Source organism: Platichthys flesus, chromosome 12, assembly GCF_949316205.1.
Source record: "Platichthys flesus chromosome 12, fPlaFle2.1, whole genome shotgun sequence".
NCBI lineage: Eukaryota > Metazoa > Chordata > Actinopteri > Pleuronectiformes > Pleuronectidae > Platichthys > Platichthys flesus.
This window is the reverse complement of record NC_084956.1, coordinates 4,618,490-4,639,222: the sequence shown is the minus strand read 5'-3', so window position 1 is coordinate 4,639,222 and position 20,733 is coordinate 4,618,490. Positions and strand designations below refer to the sequence as shown.

The window sequence follows — 20,733 nt, the reverse complement described above, 5'->3', positions numbered from 1 at the left end:
CATGAATACTGTGGTTTATTCTCGTTCACATTTCCTCATGAGGCAGAAATTCTTTCAGGAAAATGTGTGTTATTATCATATTGCCTCCAACCGCTTTGATCCTAGTGTCTAACCTATTCAAAATCAACAACCTCTGCCTCAGCGACTTCGCTCCCAAACTGAGCAACGGAAACCCTGATGTCATGAGGACGTTGCGTGGGAGGATGTGCAGTTTGAGCTCAACTTGGAATTTCAGATTATTTTTAACCAACTCAACATTCCAGTGAAAATGGAAAACATTCCGTAAACGAACAAATGGCCCACACCCGCTTCACAGAGATGCAGCACACAGATCCGCTCCTCACACGCAGATCAGAAAACATCTCATCCACCTCAGAGTTATCAACTGCTCACAACACGTTTCTATTTGTGCATGAGAAAAAAACGTTTTGTCCCTTGTATTCAGTCATTTGCACCAAAGGTTACACATTTAACCAGCGTCTTGTGTCCTGAAGACGAATCTTCTTCTCAACACTCAAACTATTAAAAGACTCACACGACTTTTTAAAGGATCAAACCAAACTTTGTTGACTTTAGAGGGTGATTGTGGTTTCTTCTGTTTTTCCTTTGTAGCTTATTTCCAAACAGCTTCTGTGTCAAACTAAACAATGATTCATTCTCTCATCACTGTGAGACTCGGTTCTTTAAACACTCAATGAGATGCCACACATTCCAAACTTCCTGGGTTTCATCGCTTTTTGGGGAGTTTCATATTTTCTAGCTGGTTACGCTTAGTTTTGTTCACTAAGCACGACTTTATTTATTTAATTTAACGGGTCGGAACCGAACCAGCAGCTGCTTCAGAGCGATCTCAGTACAGTACATGGGGTCCAAGCTCAACCAGGACATTCGTTTTTTCCTTATCAATGAAACTGACGATAGTTTTTTACTTTCAACCTTCAAGTTCTGGAAAATGTAAAAAAAATTCATATTATATCACTTTACAATGATATAAAACCAACAAATCCTCCCATCTGATGCTGCAGCAGGGGAATGAAAGGCATTTTCCTCCCTGATCTACTGGCAGTCATCCACTTTTAATTGTTTCAGCATTTGAAAAGTTTTCAGATGTTGTAACGACCCGTCATCATTATTTTTGATCGTAAACTGAACTCAACGAACAGGCTCAGTCCAGAGTGTTGGAGCCAGACCATCTGCATGGAGTCGATGAAAGCAGGATGTTGTCCAACCTCCTCTTCATCGCAGACGTCTCCTCTTCGCAGTGCACTGGTCCCACAGAGGAGCACACACCTACTGACCAAGTGCTCACTCACCACAGGAGCTTCTTCCTGTGACCGTCCAGTCATACAGCTCCTCTCTACTCACATCCGTCTGTGCTCTGTGACACCAGAGCTCATTGGCTGCTCGTCCACCAGCCACATTCAGTTTACATTGGGGAGTTACAGTTTATTTACTGTTTTATATTAATCTGCTTTGCCTGTTTCTATTTTCAGGCTTTAGTTTTCATATATTGATTTATTCTCTGTTTTACGGAAGGTTTTTCTTTGACCTCCTTTCATATGAAGAAGTCAATAATAGTGTTTTTTTGCCAGTTTTTCTTCCCTTAATGAAGAAATTGACAAATGCAAAAGTACAAATTAAAATGTAGCATTAATTTCAGAGAAATATATAAAACAGGCACTGCCTTCATTAAACTCGGTTTTTGAAGAACCCATTATTAGGCCACGTTCACTGACTTCCCTGACGCATCAAGTTCAAGTTTGCTCTCCAGTGTCCTCCTGTGTGTTTATCTTATTAATGTGGGTGTGTGTGTGTGTGTGGTTTCCTGGAAACACGTTCAGTCGACGTGTCTCAACAAACATCCTGGGGAACTGCCACTTGAAATTAACCAGTAAACTGAGAATCCGGACCCAAGGTGAACCGGGACGGGCCTATGGGCGTCTTTAAGATGATCAAAGTCTTGAGGTTTTAATGGTTCTGGAGTCTCCGCTGACCGACCTTCTCACAGACTGCTCGACTCTCCTGTGCTTGTTTGAGCTGCCTGTGTCCCGGCTGCTGTGATGCCGCAGGGCCGCTGTGTGTTCGGACTCAAAGGCTGGATGCTGAGGATTGTAAAAAAGAGAAGAGACATTAAGTCTGGAGCCTTTGTTGAACATGATTTAGCTCATTACAAGATTCTGAAAGTTTTCATTTCTAAACTGAAATTGACTTCAGAAAACACCCTCAGATAACATGAGTGATGCTCCTCAGGGAGAAAGATACGAAGAAGATTATAACTTTAAATAATTCTACAGGCTAGTACTGAATACTGTGAAAACTCATAAAAACTGTGTTATGGTTCCATCTGTACTTCAGTTCTTGTTGATTCCGGGTGTATGTGATAAAATGACAGATTCTGTGGTTTTTCTCTGGAAGGTCTCATCACAAGTTACTAAAAAAACAGTCGACGATTTCCTGTCAACTTAAACCGGCCCTAAAGTTTAATGATAATATGATAAAAACATTTTTTGTAGTGTTTGCAGCGTTTATACGGTTAGACTTCCTGTCTCCGAGCTTAATAACCTTTAACCTACATATACATATATTCAAAAACGTGTGATCTTTACCTAAGTTGTTTTTGAGTTAAACATTAGTTAGTGACATTCAGTGAAAAGGCTCAGGAGTCAGAGTGGGCGGCTCCAGGGTGGTCGCTCTGTCTCCATGTGATGCTCAACTGCTCCACAGCTGGATTTGCTGTAAGTCGCTCTGGATCAGATTTAAATGCCCAAACATAATGTGACATTGTGTAATGGTGTGCGAGTTGTGTTTGGTCCCAGACAACTGGGAGGGATGTGTTGTGAAACAGTCCGGTGTTTGTGATGTCTCTCTCGCTCCCTCTCTCTCTGTTTGTGTGTCTGTGTGTCTGTCTCTCTGTCCTTCTCTCTGTTTGTGTGTCTGTCTCTGCCTGTCTGTGTGTCTGTCTCTCTCTGTGTGTCTGTCCCTCTGTGTCTCTGTCTGTCTGTCTGTCTGTTTCTGTCTCTCTTGTTGTGTGTCTGTCTCTCTGTGTCTCTGTCTGGTGCCTGTTTGTCTCTCTGTCTGTGTGTCTGTCTCTCTCTTTCCCTCTGTCTGTGTGTCTGTCTCTCTCTCTCTCTCTGTGTCTCTCTGTTTGTGTGTCTGTCTCTGTCTGTGTGTATCTGTCTCTCTGTCTGTGTGTCTGTCTCTCTCTCTCTCTCTCTCTGTGTCTCTCTGTTTGTGTGTCTGTCTCTGTCTGTGTGTATCTGTCTCTCTGGTTGTGTGTCTGTCTCTCTGTTACTCTGTCTGTCTGTGTTTATGGATTCTGTGGGAAAATGAGTGCCCTTGTCTGCTGGAAAAAATCCTCTGGTGTTTGTTTTCACAATAACACAAATTAAGTGTGTCGCAGTGCACAGGCCCTCCAGCCCTGTGGCTTTTTCTCACATCTGAACATTACACACAGACACACTAAGGACTCAAGAGCATTTACCTACAACTCATATTTAAAAGAACACTTTGCATGACTTTAAGTTTAGAACTGCAGACGACCAGGGATTCAAACCGTCGACTCCTTCACGGCCTCGTCCCGTCGTCACTGCTCCTCAAACTGAAACGAACAAAAAAACACACACAACTGCAGATGATAAGACCTGTTTGTAATCACTTTGTGTCTCTTTGTGGACGTTTTTTTCCGTCTCATTTTAAAACTCTTTGAGGTGGTTTTGCGTCTCTGTGGCCATTTTGTTCTTATTTGGTTTCCTGTGGTCATGTGAAGTCTCTTCCGTTGTATTTTGTGTCTTCATGGTTTCTTTGTAGTAGTACATATATTTTTCGCTTCTCTGATTATTTTTGTTTCTGTCGTCGTTCTCTTTGTATTTTATTTTTGTCTATTATGACTATTATGTCTATTTTTATATTTTTTGGCACTATGGCCTTCACTCATACGGACAGGACGTGAGGGGGGAAGACGTGCAGCAAAGGGCAGGGTCGGAATTGAACCGAGGACCACTGCAGGACGACTTGAACCTTGATCTTTGCAGTTTTTTTGTGTTTTCGTTATAATTTCTCTCTTTGTCGCAAATTTGTTTGGTGATTCTTTGTCTCTTTCTTTCTGTTTGTCGTGTTTTATTTTTGTGTCTGATGTTTTTAGGAGTTTTTGATCGTCGATAATGTTGTGTCTCTAAATTGTGGTTTTTGTGTCTTTCTTGTTGTTTTGTCTCTTTCTCGTTTTGTCTCCGGGGCTGTTCTGTCACTTTTTGTCATTTTCAGATATTTAGTTTCTTCATTTCGTCATCATTTTACATCTTATCGTAGTTTTTCAGAGTCTTTGTTTTGCGCCCCCTGGTTGGCCCTGATCATTCGATGGCAGAAAAGAAAATCGGGAGGGCAAACCTTTTGAAACATCTGTCGTGGGCGGGATCCCTGGCCCGACACCACATCTGTACTTCCCCCTCCTCTAACGTCCACTTCTCCACACAGGGTCAAACCTACAAGCAGCGGTTGGCTCAGATCACATGTCTCCACACAATTTGTGCTTGGTGAGCAAATTATGTAAATCTTCACAGGATATTTCCTCATGTAGCATTCAATCAAATTCCAAACCAGGGTTCATATCAGTTCATGACTCATCACACATACAGTATCCATCACACTGAGACATGAGCCGTAACTGAGGGACGCCCTCGGATGCAGAGCGCCGAAAGAGACACTCGTGGCCCTCTATTAAAAGACCGTGGCTTCTTTTGAGCAAGGCATCGAGAGCTGAACGAAACTAGCTGCAGGGAAGTGAACCCTGCCTCTGCTGCAACTTCTGCTTTTACTTCCCCATGTGTGCGTTGTGAAAACGCTCTGAACGTCCCTCAGTCTTTATGTATGAGTGTTTTATCACGTCTGTAGAATCTCCTCTATTAACAATTAACAACGGCACGAGAGGAAGAAGGAAGACAGAAATCCTCTTTATCAAGATGATCATGCTCATTTCATTTGAATAGTTTTTCATAATATGGTATGAATGGTTTTTTTTATATACTTTAAACATATTTATATCTTCTGTATTCATTTGTTGAGGAGGATGAATAAACTGTGAGAGTCGGGATGAGTAAATGAAAGTGAAGCTTCTTGGTCCGTGAGAGAACAGGCCTCTGTAATCCTCTGAACACACACACCCACAATGACATTTTAAAAACTACACTGAAAATAAGTTTGGGGCTTTATTGTGTTGTATTTTACATTTTCGTTGTTGTGGGTGGTTTAAGATCTTCTTGCGATATCCATCAATTATCTTTACACTGTCCATTAAGGTCACGGGGGCCTTCAGCATATTGCATTTCTATATCACAAAAGCACAGAACTAAAGGCTCCTGTGAAGGGGTTTATTTCCCAAAGGGACTTTTCAAACTCAAGGTTCTTTCTCAGACTTTACAAACAACCATCTCCAGTCTCACTCACCAGCACTTTCCAGTCTCCACTTAACCCTAAACTGTCATTGGACTGTGGAAGGAAAGTACCTGGAGACCCAGGGGGTGCAACTCCATACAGAAAGACCCCGGCAGGTTCGAACCCAGGTTGTGAGGTTTAATTTTCAGTGGTGTGAGTCTCAGATGGAAATAAAATGACCAACCAGGTGAAAGCAGAAGGTCTGTAGGTGGGTGAAGTTCTTCTTTGGAAATAATAACCTTTAAAAACGGGTTTCCATACACTTTTTGTACATTTGTTATTTCCACTTAGTTCCCATTACTTCAGCGTGTGAGTGTGTGTTTCACTCCACGGACTGCCCACACACAGTGAACCTACCCACTGAGACCCATTGTTCCTAAAGGTCAGTGACAGGTGTGTGTGTGTGTGTGTACCTTCAGCCTTTGTGAGTGTACTTTACAATATGTCCCTGTGTGTGTGTGCGTGAGAGAGAGATCTAGTTCTACAGCGATGACAGACAGAAGTCCATTCATGGTGCAGCACAGAGGGAAGGGCTGGTGGGTGTGACCGAAATCTACGAAAATGTATCAGGGTGCGAGTCTCGCAGCCTCCTCACTATGAATGGAGGAGCAGCAGAGGAGAGCCCGCCCGGTGCAGGAGTGAAGAAAGTTCAGAGCGGGGCAGAGGAGGAGCGCACATGGCTCCCAGAGGGTCGGGATGGCTGTTATTACGCACGGCAGCGACACGTTTGAAAGTGAAAGAGAGAGAGAGAGAGAGAGAGAGAGAGAGCTGTCAGGCGAACAATCCGTGCACATGCGCGTCTCAGCCAACTTTACTGAGTTTTGAAAAAAGAAAAGTGAAAGACAGGACGTGTTGAGCGCCAGTGACGATGAGGGGGTAAGTCTTCTTCTTCTCTCACCACTTTAAACACTTGGTGCCTCATTCTGGAACCAGGGTTGTAACTTTGATTAGCAAAAGAAAAAATAACACAGAATACATTTTAAAACTTTTTTTTTGACTTAGTAGAAAATGTTGAATACTTAAAAAAGTTAATATATAGTTTGGAGACGTGTAGTGCCCGCGCACAGGCTCGTGCGTAATGGGCGGTTTGCGCAGAGATAGACGGAAGTGAGCGGTGTCAGTCAGAGATACTAGCGCGACCTTCCTCTTCCTTTTGTATCTTTTAAAATGAAAAAATGAATGACTCGATCAGAGGCAGTTTTATCTGTGACACAATGGCTCAGCTGTCCACCTCCTGCACGCGCGCACCATAGAGGAGCGTGCACCCGCACCCACATCATCATCATAATCATCATCAATCCGCAGAAAACATTCCTCTGGAGCTCGATCATCTTTCTCTGCTCTGAAGTATGTGTTAGTGGGCGTCACCTCCTGGAATGGAAAAAGCCTCTGAGAAGAATGTAGTGGGCGTCACGTGAATACCTGAAGTTTAGAGCAGGTTCCAGAGTTAGGACAGAAAACTCACGTGGACAAACCAGACACATGGAGCTGAGGGTTGAGTTGAGTCACACTAGGCTAAAGTCAGATGTTGTGACTTTGCCTCAAGGTCCATTTAGTAGAGGTTCTGGTGCTTTTGGTTGCATCACACTCTCTTCCTCCGCTCCTGGGTTGCAGATGTTTTTAATTTTCCATATTTCGGTTCATTGTACACATTTGGAAAAAGGATGGTTTCAGCCGTATATAAAAAAGAGTCGATAGGTTCTTCTTCTCGCTGCCTTCATCTGCTCTCATTGATAAGCTGATGGGGTTTTTTGCTTATTCACTGATGAGAGCCTGGAGGTTTGACCTTGAGTCATTTTTCTCTGTTGTCAAACTGGTTTCAGGGTTGTTTGTGTTTGCTCTTGTTTGCCCTTCCACTGTGGCCTGAAGCTAAGGTGAAATAGTGGAGAGCTTTTTCTAGAGCCACTGATTGGTTTGTCCAAACTGTCCAGTCTGAGCTAAAGTGGAATAATGGCTGTGCAATATGGCACCCCCCCCCCCCATTCTGAGGTAACAAAAACACAAAGAGACTCGTTCCAGGTGAATAAGCACAAATTCAAACATTATTATGAATATTATATTACAATTCTGCCCACAAATAAAATCCTAACTGCTACACACTTGACCTTTAAGGAGTTAAATAAATCGTCAGTGTGTGAGTGTGTGTCTGTGAGTGTGTGTGTGTTTAAACGTTTCAGAATGAGTGACTTGGGGTTTCCCTGTCCCTGTTTTCTCCATTCATGTGGCTGGAGCCTGAGAGGCAGAGAGCTGTCGACCAGCAGATACTTGAGTGAGTGTGTTTGAGGGAGGAAAAGAGAACGAGTGTGGGTGTATGCTTGTGTGTGGGAGGGAGGGAGAGAGAGAGAGAGAGAGAGAGAGAGAGAGAGAGAGAGAGAGAGAGAGAGACATATTTGGAGGGAGTGTGTTTGCATGTTGTATTTTTACAACCTTTATTTTCAAAGAGGCTTCTTCTTTGAGCTCATGTATTATTTGCCGTCTGTATGTGTGTGTGTGTGTGTGTGTCTGTGTGTGCATGTGTCGTTTCCTCATTCTGCTTCCTGGTGACCTCAGCTGCAGCTTCCTCTCGTCACGTGTATCATGTTGCATCGGCAGCAGCGTACGTGTGATGCTTATCGGGAGGAAAAGGAGCTGATGTGAACTGATCTGTGGAGCAGGAACAAGATGAGAGATTACGTGTGAAGTACAGTTTGTGAGACCCGCCCCTCCGACGCACAACAGTCAAGCTGCACCAAATATCTCACACTCATACAAAATCAGTTCTTTAAATGGGCCTGAATGTTGAACATATCAAAAAATGACCCCGTCTCACAGTGTCAAAGAATGTTATAAAAAATGCAACGTAAAAAAAACAATGGTGGATCATAATCTGTAATCCATTGAGTAACATTTTGCGTAATCTTGCCCACAAATAAACCAACAAGCAAAGGGACGTGTGCAAGAGCAGCATCGTTGGTGGAGGTGATGAAACCATTAATGTTTGTGAATAAACAATTTGAGGTGCAGAGTTTGTTAATGTAGATCAGCCCCATTTAAAACCTCTTTTCTACATTTTATAAATTGAAATAAAATTTGGACTCATATCTGTGGATTTTTACAGCTCTATAAAACCAGAAGCCCGGCAGGAATTAATTTACCACTTAGTAATTGTAGTTTCCATGGTATCTGTGTGATATTTAGCTGTGTGTGTTGTGTGTTGTGTGTTGCGTGTTGTGTCGGTGCGCAGGGTGATGCAGCAGGAACCAGGCTGATTATAGGCTGCTTTGTTTTCTGTGCTCAGGCAAATTAGAGGACAACCAACACGAGAGAGGTGTTGCCATGGAGAGGCTGCAGAGAAAGTCAAAGGTGTGAAGTTCATCTCAAGTTCAACTTCATCGACTTCACACAAACTTTGAGACGCGGGCCAGTGTTAGAGTCCGAGTAGAGAACAATTAGACTTCATACAAACTCATGTTGCATATTCCTTTGCTCTCGTGGTCAGTGCGTCTGAGGGGATTCAACCTGAGACACTGAAGACTCAGACTAAGAGGAGGTCAGATAGAGTGTTTTCAAACCAGGAAGAGGAAACTCACAGGAGACACTGTCTCTGCTGAGCCCTCTGTCTCAGAGACAAGCTGTTAGAGGACATCACTGAGAGCGTATCAAGCATAAGGAACTCTGAAGACTCTGCATCCGATTTGCTTGTGCATTTTAATTGAATGATCCGATGATGAAATGTTGAATATCATCCCGACAGGAGGTGGAAAGGGTTCAAACTATTAGAGACACAACAGTGTGGTTCCCATATACTGTAAATAAAGATGGACGACATGTCTCCTCTTCTTTAAACTACCAAAAATTAAGCCAATATATCCCGGATACGAGATTTGCCATCTTGTGCATCTTGTGTCTTCGCAGTAGTGATCGACAGATTGAGCAAGATCCCAATCATCCACTCTTTTTCTTTTATAGCGTCATAGAACTAATTAAAACCTAAGTTACTGGAAGCACTGACACTTGAACATATATCAGTGTGATACAAACTAACTAAAACTGCCTTTGAGACAAAACTACAAAGTGTACTTTTTATTTGACTCCAGCTTTTTTCTAAACGGTCTGCAGAGTGAGCTAGACAACTTTGCGTTCATCCTGCCTGGTTTAACTACAGTGACTTTTTTATTATATTTGTTCACATGCACCTGAACTTTGGAACAAACCCTCTTCTATGAATTCGCTCTGTTTCTTGTCATAATCGCCGCAATCAGAGTTCACTCACACCCATTACCCACAAATGTTGTTTTTTTTGAGTGTGCAGTTTGTATTGGGTGACCACACTGGTTTACAGTTAACGCTACTGGTTTTTCAGTAAGACCCTGCCTCAGGGTGTAGATGGGTGGCGGGAGGATGTGCAGAGATGCCACCAAGGGGTTAACTGTCTCTCACACTCTGCAGGTTATTGGTAACGTAACGGCTGCCGCTCGTGCACAGTACAAGACTCCTGTGCAGTTTTTAGTCAGAGCAACTGGTTTCCAGTAAAACTCTGCACCCAGTGGCTTCACAGCAGAGGAAGTGGTGATGGTGGAGTCTGAAACTCTGTTCAGAAAAAAAAAGGTTGCCATGCGTTGATATGCTAAGATGCTTATCTTTGCATGCAAACAAATGTTGTTAAAACTAACGCGTCTTTACATGTCTGCTTCTCATTGAGACGAGCTCGAGCTACAGCAGCTTCCTGTGATCGCACAGCGAGAGGAGAGGACGGAGCCACAGGGCTCTGCTCTGAACACCAGCAATACACACGCTTTTATGATTCTTGTGGTTTTGCACCACTTGATTGATTTATTATCAAAAGCAGAAGTGAAATACTGTATTATGAGTGTTGATATACTGTTTTATTAGTCACAGCAGCGAGTGATGAATTGATCTGAGTTTCTGACCGTTATCATTCACGTGTGAGGTTTGAAATTAAAATTAGGAAATAAAATCCTTATCCTCACCCATCTCTAATTCTCTAAGTTATTTGGTTCAGTGCAATATGTAGAGCTCAACATGTGACTGTGGATGTGTGGCCACAGGCACCACCATGTGCTATGTACAGGCTTATATCGCCACTTAGTGGACAGGCACAGACATGACAACCAGAAATGGTCGAACGGTCTGAGTTCCAGGATCTAAATCGTGTGCATCTGCTTAATCTTAGTCTCATTGAAACTAAATTAATAAAAGATCTTCGCAGTTTGATAAAACGAGTGATGTGAAGGTTCTGTTCTAGGTGTTTCTCACTATTTTCCTGACAGTTTAAAATTAAAGAAAACACTCAAAATATTCATCAATGAAGAAAACGTTAGCTTCGTACATTCTGCTCCTCAGGTTTCCACAAACAGAACCGCTCTGCCTCCACCTGCTGTTCCAAATTGAAAGCTGCAGAACCCTTTATCGCTTTTTATAGTTCTCCATCTCTAATCTATCTCTTAATTTACTTTTACATGCAATCTTTTGTTTGTTAAATTTCCCTCATCTCATTGATGTTACCTGCAAAAGGTTATTTACAGTTTCAATTATATATATATATACTAGCACATGTGTATTGTACATGACTGAATATATTTACTTATACAGCAGGTGTGAAGATGTGAGTTTGTATAAGAAACTGCATCTTATATTTATACACAAAAGAAGATTCCACCATTTAGCTGAACGGGATCTATTGGTAGGAATTGAATATAAAATAATCAAAGTGATGTTTCATCTAAATTGTACAAATTGTTGTTTTCTTTACCCTAGAATGAGCCCTTTATATTTAAATACTTTATATTAATATCAGGAAGCAGGTTCTCCTTATGGAGGGTGAGTTGAGGGGTATGTAGCTGCAACATGCAGCCTCACCACTAGATGTCACTACTTTCTACACACTGAACCTTTAAGTATCCATCCCAGAACCTGGTGCCTGCGGTGTGTGGTCGGCTTGTTGCCATGAGAGGGCAGCGTCTTCCTCGTCATCAGAGTAACAGCTCGTTGTGTCTGAACCCTCGAGCTCCACCAGCTTCCGTGGATCCCTCCAACCTCTGTCATTTCCACAGTGAGGAAAATACCACATCTGAAACCCCGCCCCCCTGGGGAATGTGAGGTATTGATTGGTTGATGGGGGGGGGGGGGGGGGGGGTCAGCTGGAGGAATTGATCAACATACTTACAGGCAACAATGGAGGAGAACAGTGAGAAGCAGCCGGGGTTTGGTTCACACAGCGGATCAGCACAGTGAAGACAGCTGTGGCAGTGCATTAGGATAATTGTGTGAGTGTGTGAGTGTGTGAGTGTGTGTGTGTGTGTCTCTGTGTGTGTGTGTCTGTACCCTCATAGTGAATATTGATTGAGCTGCAGTTAAAGTTTCCCAGTGTTTCCAGTGGAGAAGCTAAACGTCCTCAGACCTTCAGCTTCTTATTATCTTGACTTTTAACAGGTCACGATATTACTTGCCTTGAATATAGTTTAGTTCTAGGCAGAGAATAACTCTTCTATTTATAACTATAATGTAACCAGATCACTTCCTGTTCAACATCAGTTAATGTCCAGTAACTGACATTCTCCAACTGTCAAAAATACTTTTCATCTTATAATTAAATACATTTGCTCATGAACAATTACTTGAGATACTTTTTTATCTATTGATTTATTTGTGGAAAGTAACTGTGACTTTAATGTACTTTACTAGAGTATTTCCATTCTTGGATATTTCAGAGGGAAATATTGCATTTCACTGTTTACTCCACTGCTACTTACATTGTAGATGTATTTTTTACGTTTTACGTCAATCAAGGAGGACCTGCTTTAATCTCCATAAGTGAATAGATTACCACAGAGCTTGGTGGCAGGATGTGGGTCAGGAAATGAAACATTCTATTTTAGTGTAGATCTGGATCAGGGGGCAGATCCAGAAACGTTATTCTCACGTCCAAATACAGATCATTTATAAGTGTAATGTGAAAACTCTTAAACACCAAACACAGGAAACGCAAATCTACAAAGTGGATCAGCGGTCACTGGCAACACAAACAAGTTACACCCTCACACATGACAAGTCTCAACAAAAACTCCTCATTGCCTCAAGCATATTTAACAAGTGGTGTTTATTATCATCTGTCCAAGCCTGTAAAATGATTCCCTGTCTCACCCCCCAAGTCTTTCATCTCTCAGCTCTCAACCATCTTCCCCTGTAAAAGCCTTGTTTCCTCCTTCAGTCTGAGAGCGTCCAGCCTGAGTCTAGGTCGTGACTCAGAGGCAGCTGAGGATGAGTCACCTCCTTGTGAGCCTAAACACCATTAGTTTCCAGGGGGTGGACTGAGACCCCATTGTGTTTCTGATTATCCTGTGCCTGTGTGGGAGCGTCTGCACCAGGAGTCTGTGCTTTTTGGGGGGGTTTTGTGTGTTGTGCCAGGGTTGTGTGTGTGGTCCAGTGGGAGAGTGTGTGTGACAGAGATGAGAGGAAATGTGTCTGAGTGAGACCACCGGGCTCGATGCCTCAGGTTGGATGGTTTTGTCTCCGCTGAGGGTCCAGCAGTGACTCAGTCTAATAAACTAATCTGACGACACACTCATAGAAATCAGTCCTCTACACACGTCTGACACTTTCCATCAAGATCCCTGAATTATTCCCAGAGAAACCAACTAAATATTTCAAAACGCCCAAATCTCACAATGTCAAAGGAAGTGTAAAACCTCCTGGATCTGCCCCCCTTTGATCTGGATCCAACAAAATGTGTGGATGTGTCGTCCGTCTTTATTCCCAGTCTTCAATCAATACGCGGTCCCCGGCTCATATGAAACCACGAACAGCTGCGGACTCCATGTTTATTGTCGGCTCAGCGTGAAAGTCAAACAGTTAACAAGGTATCAAAGTCATAAAATGGACCGAGCTGCCGCCTCCGGGCCAGATACAGCTCTTCAGATGACTGGAGAACTGTGTTTGCTGCCATGTGTTGTGATAATGTGACACAACATCAATCCAGCCACAGTAACACGGGCAGACGACTGGCTCCCTGCAGCCAGACGACCAACCAGCCATGAATAATCACTTGGTGTGAGAAGGAACTATACGCCTTGGAAGACTCTGTGTTTCTGTGGAGAGATCAGCTCTGTTCTTTTTAGATCCTCATGAGACATATACATCTGTTTGATATCAGTTGTTATGTGTTTAAAAAGGAAGCTTATTTATTGGCAGGGCTGAAGTTGGTTGTGTCCTTTAGTTTAAGTAGTTCACTGATCAGGCTCAAAAAGGGGAAAAAGTGGATATGAAGTTTCTCATTTTCTTTGGTTTTCTGTGACACCACCGATTCAGCATCACACGACTTTACTCTTCAAACTTCTTCTCTAAGATCCATTACTGAATTTCATCTACAACTTCAACACGTTCGAGACGTTTTCAGTCGTGAGCTCCTGAAAATGCCCGGACTCTTCACAGTTCATGCTGACTGTACTGGAAGCAGCTGGGGATTGCTCGGGTCAGACGTGTTCACATCTGGAAAAGGGCGGAGGGACGGCGCCTGGGTGGAGGAGACGGGACGTGCACAGAGAACTGAGGCTCTCTCTCTCCCCTCGTCATCTTTCCAGATCAGTGCTTTCCCCCCCGGCGGCCTCACGTCCATGTCCTCCGATCGGAGCCGATTAAAACGTCTTTCTGCTGCCGAGTCATTTGATTTTATTTCCACTGCAGATAAAAGCCATATGTGAGTGGGTGTTAATGGGTGTTTCTGACCAGTGGAAAAAGGGGCGTACAGAAAACTTATAAGGTCAAATACATGTAGAACATCTTTTTCGACAAGTTGGTGCTATTAAGTTATCTATAACCTCTAAATCCATAGCAACGACTGTGTGTGGGTTGAAGGTTTAATTTCCACACACACACACACACACACAATAAAGATAGACCGACTGTTTGATTCATTCTGATATCGCCTGCAGTGCTTCTCCTTGACTCATCCGTAAACTCAATGTCCCACAATCCTCCCACAGTGAGAGCTCTCGATGTGTATTTGTGTGTGTGTGTGTGTGTGTGTGTGTGATTGACAGCTTGTACCGGTAAAGGGTGGGTGGGCACCATCCAAATATGGTAACTCACACTCAACATGACTCTGGACAAAATGCCAAACTCTAAAATGGCAGCTCACCGACCGGGGGTGATGTCACGGTGGGTTTCCACTCTGACTTGGAATCAGTCTCTAATGAGTCTCCTCCGCTCTGAAGGCCAATGAACGTTTGCTGTAACAGAACATGAGAGGAAGAAATCTAATTTAAAACGGTTTATTCAAATTAAATATTTTATCATCTGCAGGTCAGCAGTAACAGTCATATCCTGTTCATTAGTAATAATGCAGAACAACAGTCAAATCTGGTGTGTGTGTGTGTGTGTGTGTGTGTGTGTGTGTGCGTGTGTTTGCATGGGAACTGGAGGGGAGGATGTGTGTATTTATGAAGTCAGCTCCCAGTTCCCATGACTTCCTCCGGATAGATCTGCACAGAATACCAGTTAATTCCCATCAAACTAGTGTGTGAGTGTGTGTGTGTGTGTCTCTCTGGGTGTGTGTGTGTGTGTCTGTGTGTGTGTGTGTCTGTACCCTCATAGTGAATATTGATTGAGCTGCAGTTAAAGTTTCCCAGTGTTTCCAGTGGAGAAGTTAAACGTCCTTAGACCTTCAGCTGTAAGAATTGTTCCCAATTCGATGGACTGGCCCAGTGAGTGAGGCTCCCATAGCTTCGTCTTTCCAGTGGTGTCCAGTTCGAGTGTGGAGAGCGGAGGAAGTGGTATCACGAAGTTTAGTTACCGTGCCCCCGGGAATTCTGGGAAAAGGGAAACCCTGTTTATTTCTGAATGTTTTGTCGTTTTCTCATGACACAAGCTGTAAGGTCAGATCATGGGTCCGCTTCTCAGGCTTTCATGTTGCACACACACACACACACACACACACACACACACACACACACAAACACTCACAGAGAAACACACACACACAAAGGAAGTGGTGGTAACCAATGACTCAGCCAAGCTCGTGCTCTTCATTTTCTCTCTCTCTCTGCTCTCTCCTCCCTCTGTCATCTGCTTTTCTTTCTACATTCTATTCATTCCTCTCTGCTAATCTGGTTCTTTATTTTCTGTCCCTTCATTCTCTCTTTCTCATTCCCCCTCTTCTTTTCCTTCTTTCCTCTGCTCCTGACCTTCGGAGGTATCTGTGTGTGTGTGTGCGTGTGTGTGTGTATGTTATCTGAGTATGACTCTCAGAAATGTTTGTGGGAAGATAAGCTGGTCTCCTTCAGAGTCATTGAAACATTCCCTCTCTCCTCTTTTCTCTCTTTGCCCTTCTTAGTTTTCAGAGGAGACCTTCTGATGAAGAGGAGGATGAGGACTGACAAACAGACTGGTGAGTGAAAAGCTGTTTTAACCTCTGGTTGGTTTTTATCAAGCTGATAAATGAACGCAGCTCTATGGGAAACTATCTTCTCTCAGATTTTGATGTTCGGGCTGGTCCAGGATTGTTGTGTTGTTTTTTCAGATGAGCATTTGTGCTTCAAAATGATCGGTAACACAAACTGGTGGGAACAGGGCTGAAAAGCAGGAATTCAAGAACTAGATGTAAATGATCACGTTGTTGTGTGGAGAGTTAAACACATTGAAACGTTGAACTCTCTCGGTTGAATAAGAAGCAGAACACGCAGAACACAGCTTTGCCTTCTGCAGCCGTGAGTTAAAAATAGAAGTTGTTGCTCAGGTTGCGGTGAACGTTCCATAATTGGCTCTCGGCGAAAGATTCTCCGAACGCAGCCGTGTGATAACGTGACGCAGCGACCGCGCCTCCGAGGGGCTGAAGTGGAAGTGGAGACCTTTCAGCCACACAGGGAACCAGGTGATTGAAGATCTGTGGAGAGTTTGTAAGTGACGTTTAGAAGGAGTCTCACACATATTCTATCAGATCTGAGAGCAGCTTGTGTTATATCAGAATGTGACCGAGGCAAGCACAGAGGTTGTGAGTGGGATGACTGATGCAGAGCTTTCCTGCTGTTTGTGCGGTTTTTTTTTTAAATGTCGTCTCAGAGTTGTAAGACATATTTTGGTAAATCAATCGCTCGGAACATGAGGTAATTTGTTACAGAGCAGACGCTTCAACACATGAAACAAACAAATATCAACTCCACATTCTGTTCCTTCTTGTATCTCTAGATCTATTGCGTCTCGCTCAACTCATAACGTCTGTATCGGCTCATCTCGGCCTCAGGGGCACCGACACATACACATTGGCCTCGCCGCAGGAAGCCAGTGTTTTATTTGGCTCCTCTCTCGCAAAAATTGGAAATGAACGGGATGTACTTGTGTATGTGTGAGCCTCTGGTCAGTTCTTGATTGTGCAAGAGCTAAAAACACTTGATTGTGTATCTGAAACATAGAGCAGCAATTAAAGATGGCCGACGAGTTCCCTCTCCATAGATGAAGCGGAAATGTTCCGGGATACAAGCGCTGCCATCTTGTGCTTTTGGAGCCGGAGTCGGAGCGGTAGCTATCGGGGGACGGCGCCGCGGACGCTAGGTCCCATCGATTCACACGCTCGACCAATCAGGAGCCAGACTGAGCGGCCAATGGTGACGTTTCACCGCGTTTTTCGTAGCATTGATTAACAATTTGAAACCAAACACCTGAGCAAACATCAATGTGATGACAAAACTACCTAAGACGACAAAAACCAACACAACTTCATTTATTATTTACACACATTCACTGGTAAAGAGAAACCTGCTCATAAATGTGTCATGCTCAGATCGTCCAGGTACAGTTTGACTGACGGCTCCATTCGACTCAGTGTTTCTAACGTATGGGGGGGGATGGGGTGGGGGTGGGGGGGGGGGGATGGTGCTTCTCTACCTGGCAACAGAGAGCTGAGTCATCTCAGCCCCAGCCCTCCCACGCCTACCCACGCTGCACTGCTCTCTCTCTCTCGGTGGTGGAGGTGCACGGCTCCGGACCTGAAACCAAAACTATCTGCATCACTTCATCCAGGCCCACGCATGACAAAAACACACATTTACCGTAACCGGGGGGGGTTGGGGGGGGGGGGGGGCGGCGTGACGCTGGCATAGGTGTGTGTGTGTAAGTACTGCTCTGAATCAAGTAGGTTTTGGTTTGTCTGTATGTGAAACCATGACATTTTTTATTTTAACTCTTTGTTGTAGAAATTCACGAGTCAGTCGTTCGTCACACAACTTGGTTTTAGAGTTCACAACGGCCTTGGTGACATAACACAGGAATCTCATTTGAGCTCATATTAGGTTGTTAAATTAAACATTAAAGACTCACATGAATATTTCACTGCAGTGTGTGTGTGTGTGGGTATGTGTGTGTGTGTGTGTGTGTGTGTGTGTGTGTGTGTGTCTAAATGACACCAACACTTTGAGTCATGTGTCAGGATCGAGATCAATACACGTCAAAGCTGAATATCCTGTTAAGGTGGAAACCGTAGTAGGTCACTAGTTACCGTGTGAGTGTGTTTGTGTGTGTGTGTGTGTGTGTGTGTGTGTGTGTCATCTTGTATTATGCTCTGATACAGTAAATGACTGAGTCGGCCACAAACTCCTCTCTGCTCATTACTCAGATGTTTTAAGAAAAGTCACGAATGACAGAGACGTTTTCAGAAGCTCATATTCCTCCGGTGGAGTCGGAGGCTCGGTCGCCTTGGTTGGTTAAAACTTCTCTAACTGACACTTTGAACTTAGAGTCTTAGAACTTGTTCGGTTCCAGTTTCCTTCTCCTTCACCTTCTGACCACGTGACGTCCAACGACCACCTGCCCTGCTTCTGCCTCTGATTTACAGATGTTACAGATTATCACACACTTGTGTAAATTGAACCTGTTGTCGACTGCTCGGTGCAAAATGTCAACCATGTTAGGTTCAGATGATTGAGTGATTAGGTTCTGAATCAAGTCTCCAGGGGGCTGTCGACCTCTAGTGGTGCTGAGCGGCATTGATCCCGTTCACAGTGATTCAACGTGTTTGTGTTACTGTTTTAAAGTTGTCATACGCTGAAAACACCAGTTGTGTTATATTTTCATTCAATCACATGGAGCTCGTTCGTCTCCGTACATCAGAGCAAATGCAAAGATGTATAATTTATAAATATTTATTATAATCTGCAGAATAATCTGCAAAAGAAGATTCAGATTAATTACATGTTATAAACAGTATAAATTGTATTGGAACTCGAACACAAGATACATAAACGTCATAAGGAGAAGTTTAAAAACATGCTATATTTCCTGTCTACAGATTATAGCAGCTTAAAATACAGATATTACTCTTATGGACAATGATACATGTTTTATTTTGCTCACCACTGATGACACAATTTGCAAAGTTACACAATACAGACTTTAGTGCGTGGGAAGATCCCATGACTGTTGTGTATTCACATCACTTAACATGAATATTAACCTTGCAGCAGTTTATAAAGTGAGGAGATGACTCCTCTGTGGAGTCATTCAGGGTTTCTTCTCTAAACTTAACATTAGTGTGATCTCTTGTATATTTGATGTTTTATAGCCGACTACAGCAGGAGACATTTTCTGCCTCGGTATTTAACTTCAGGACGAGTCCAGGTCTCCTCCCCTGTGTTTTAAAGTGTGGAAACCTGATCACAGGATTCACTCTGATTTTCTAATGACGTCCCCAAAGTCTCCAGCCTCCTCTCAAGCTCTGTGATGTTGTGAAACTCGGCCTATGATGTTCAAAAGTTCGAAATCGGAGCGTAGACGTAGAGAAATTTAATACGTTTTTGCATGACTTTGTATCTGTGGAGTTTTTTTCACTAATCCATGAAACAAGGAACAGGATTCAAATTTAAAGAGAACTAAAACGCACCAAAACTCAATATTGCTCAGAGTGAATAACACTTTTTTCACCATTAGATTTCTTTACATGTTGCTGGTTAATGTAATATTCGGTGCAATCAACTGGCTCGTGATCGTGAACTTTATTATCATATCAGGTGTTTGAGTTCTTGTTGTGGAAACTTGTCCCTTCCTCCCTCTGCCTGAGGTCAGTGTTCTGTTGCTGGGTGTTCACCTGCTTCTCAGGATACACTGCAGGTGTGTGTCTGTCTGTCTCTGTGCGTGTGTGTGTGTGTGTATGTGTGTGTGTGTGTCACAGCAGTGTAAAAGTCATCTTGTCATGTGTGGAGTGTTTACCTAGGCGGATGGGAGCAGCTCTCTTTGTTCACAAACTGAAACCAGGCCACAGAGTCATGATGACACCGTGTTTGTGTGCTTGTGTGTGTGTGTGTGTGTGTGTGTGTTTGATATAGTTCTCCTCACCCTCCACTAGAGGGCGACTCCAGCCCACAGGAAGCAGTCTGGGCCTCCCTCAGTGTTTTTCCTTTGTTAAAATCTCTCTAATGTCTCTGCGTCGAAGATACTTTGACTTTTTATACGTTTCTTTTCTTCCTAAACTTTATTTTCTGTCAGATTTCGATATCAAATCAGCAGAAATCCGAACCAGTCTTTGTTTGACTGTTTGACATCACGAGCTCCAGCTCCGGGTTAGTGGAGGTTTATTATCTCCGCAGTTTTGCGCAGCGGCCGTCGGTCAAAAGAAAACTCACTTCTCATCCGAATAACCAACAAAAAATAACATGAATATGACTTTAAAATGACAAAATGTTGATGTGGTACATGTCACATTCATTTCTCTGTTTTTATAATAGATCTAATCTGTGATTAATAACTGAATTGTAAGGCTGAGTTCTTCCTGACTCTCAATAATAATCTTCTTTTATTTCTCTTCTCTCTATTATAAAACATTACTCATTCGTATTTACTTTATTTGCTTTTTTTATAAACACTGAGGTTATTTTTTTTAATGTGTCACGCGTCGTTTTATCACTTTGTTTTTTTTTATTTCCAGGATTTCAAGACGACAACAGATCAAATGAGTTTTTTACCGAAACGAAAAAAAAAATCTTTGCACATGAGCTTATTAAAAAATACAATATCTTCGTCCATAACTAAATCAAAAGGTTCTTTTCACTTTGACTAACATGTATTGAGTAAGAAGCGCGTCATTAAATGAATCTGTATTTCGCAGCGAGTCGGAATGAGACATAAACTCAAACTTCGCTGTTCATCTTTTAAAAAAAGTTAAAAATGTCGATGCAAGTTTCTACTTCGAAAGATTTTATAAAAAATACAGGAGAACATTTCCTCATATCTTCATGCAGACTATAGTGTTGTTGGTTTAAAACTTCTGCAGCTCCAGGAAACGACAGTAAATTAAAGTTATCATTATAGTATTGTTCAGTGGAG

General features: G+C 42.9%; 1 long non-coding RNA gene across 1 annotated transcript in view; it reads left to right on the top strand.

Annotated features, from left to right (window-relative positions):
- The first annotated feature begins 6,019 nt into the window (after nucleotides 1–6,019).
- The window catches only part of LOC133966089 (uncharacterized), a 50,986-nt gene continuing 36,272 nt past the window's right edge, over nucleotides 6,020–20,733 (top strand). The window contains exons 1-2 of the long non-coding RNA XR_009923917.1: nucleotides 6,020–6,303; nucleotides 15,758–15,811. This is a non-coding gene — a long non-coding RNA (uncharacterized LOC133966089). The remainder of the gene's footprint in view (nucleotides 6,304–15,757; nucleotides 15,812–20,733) is intronic.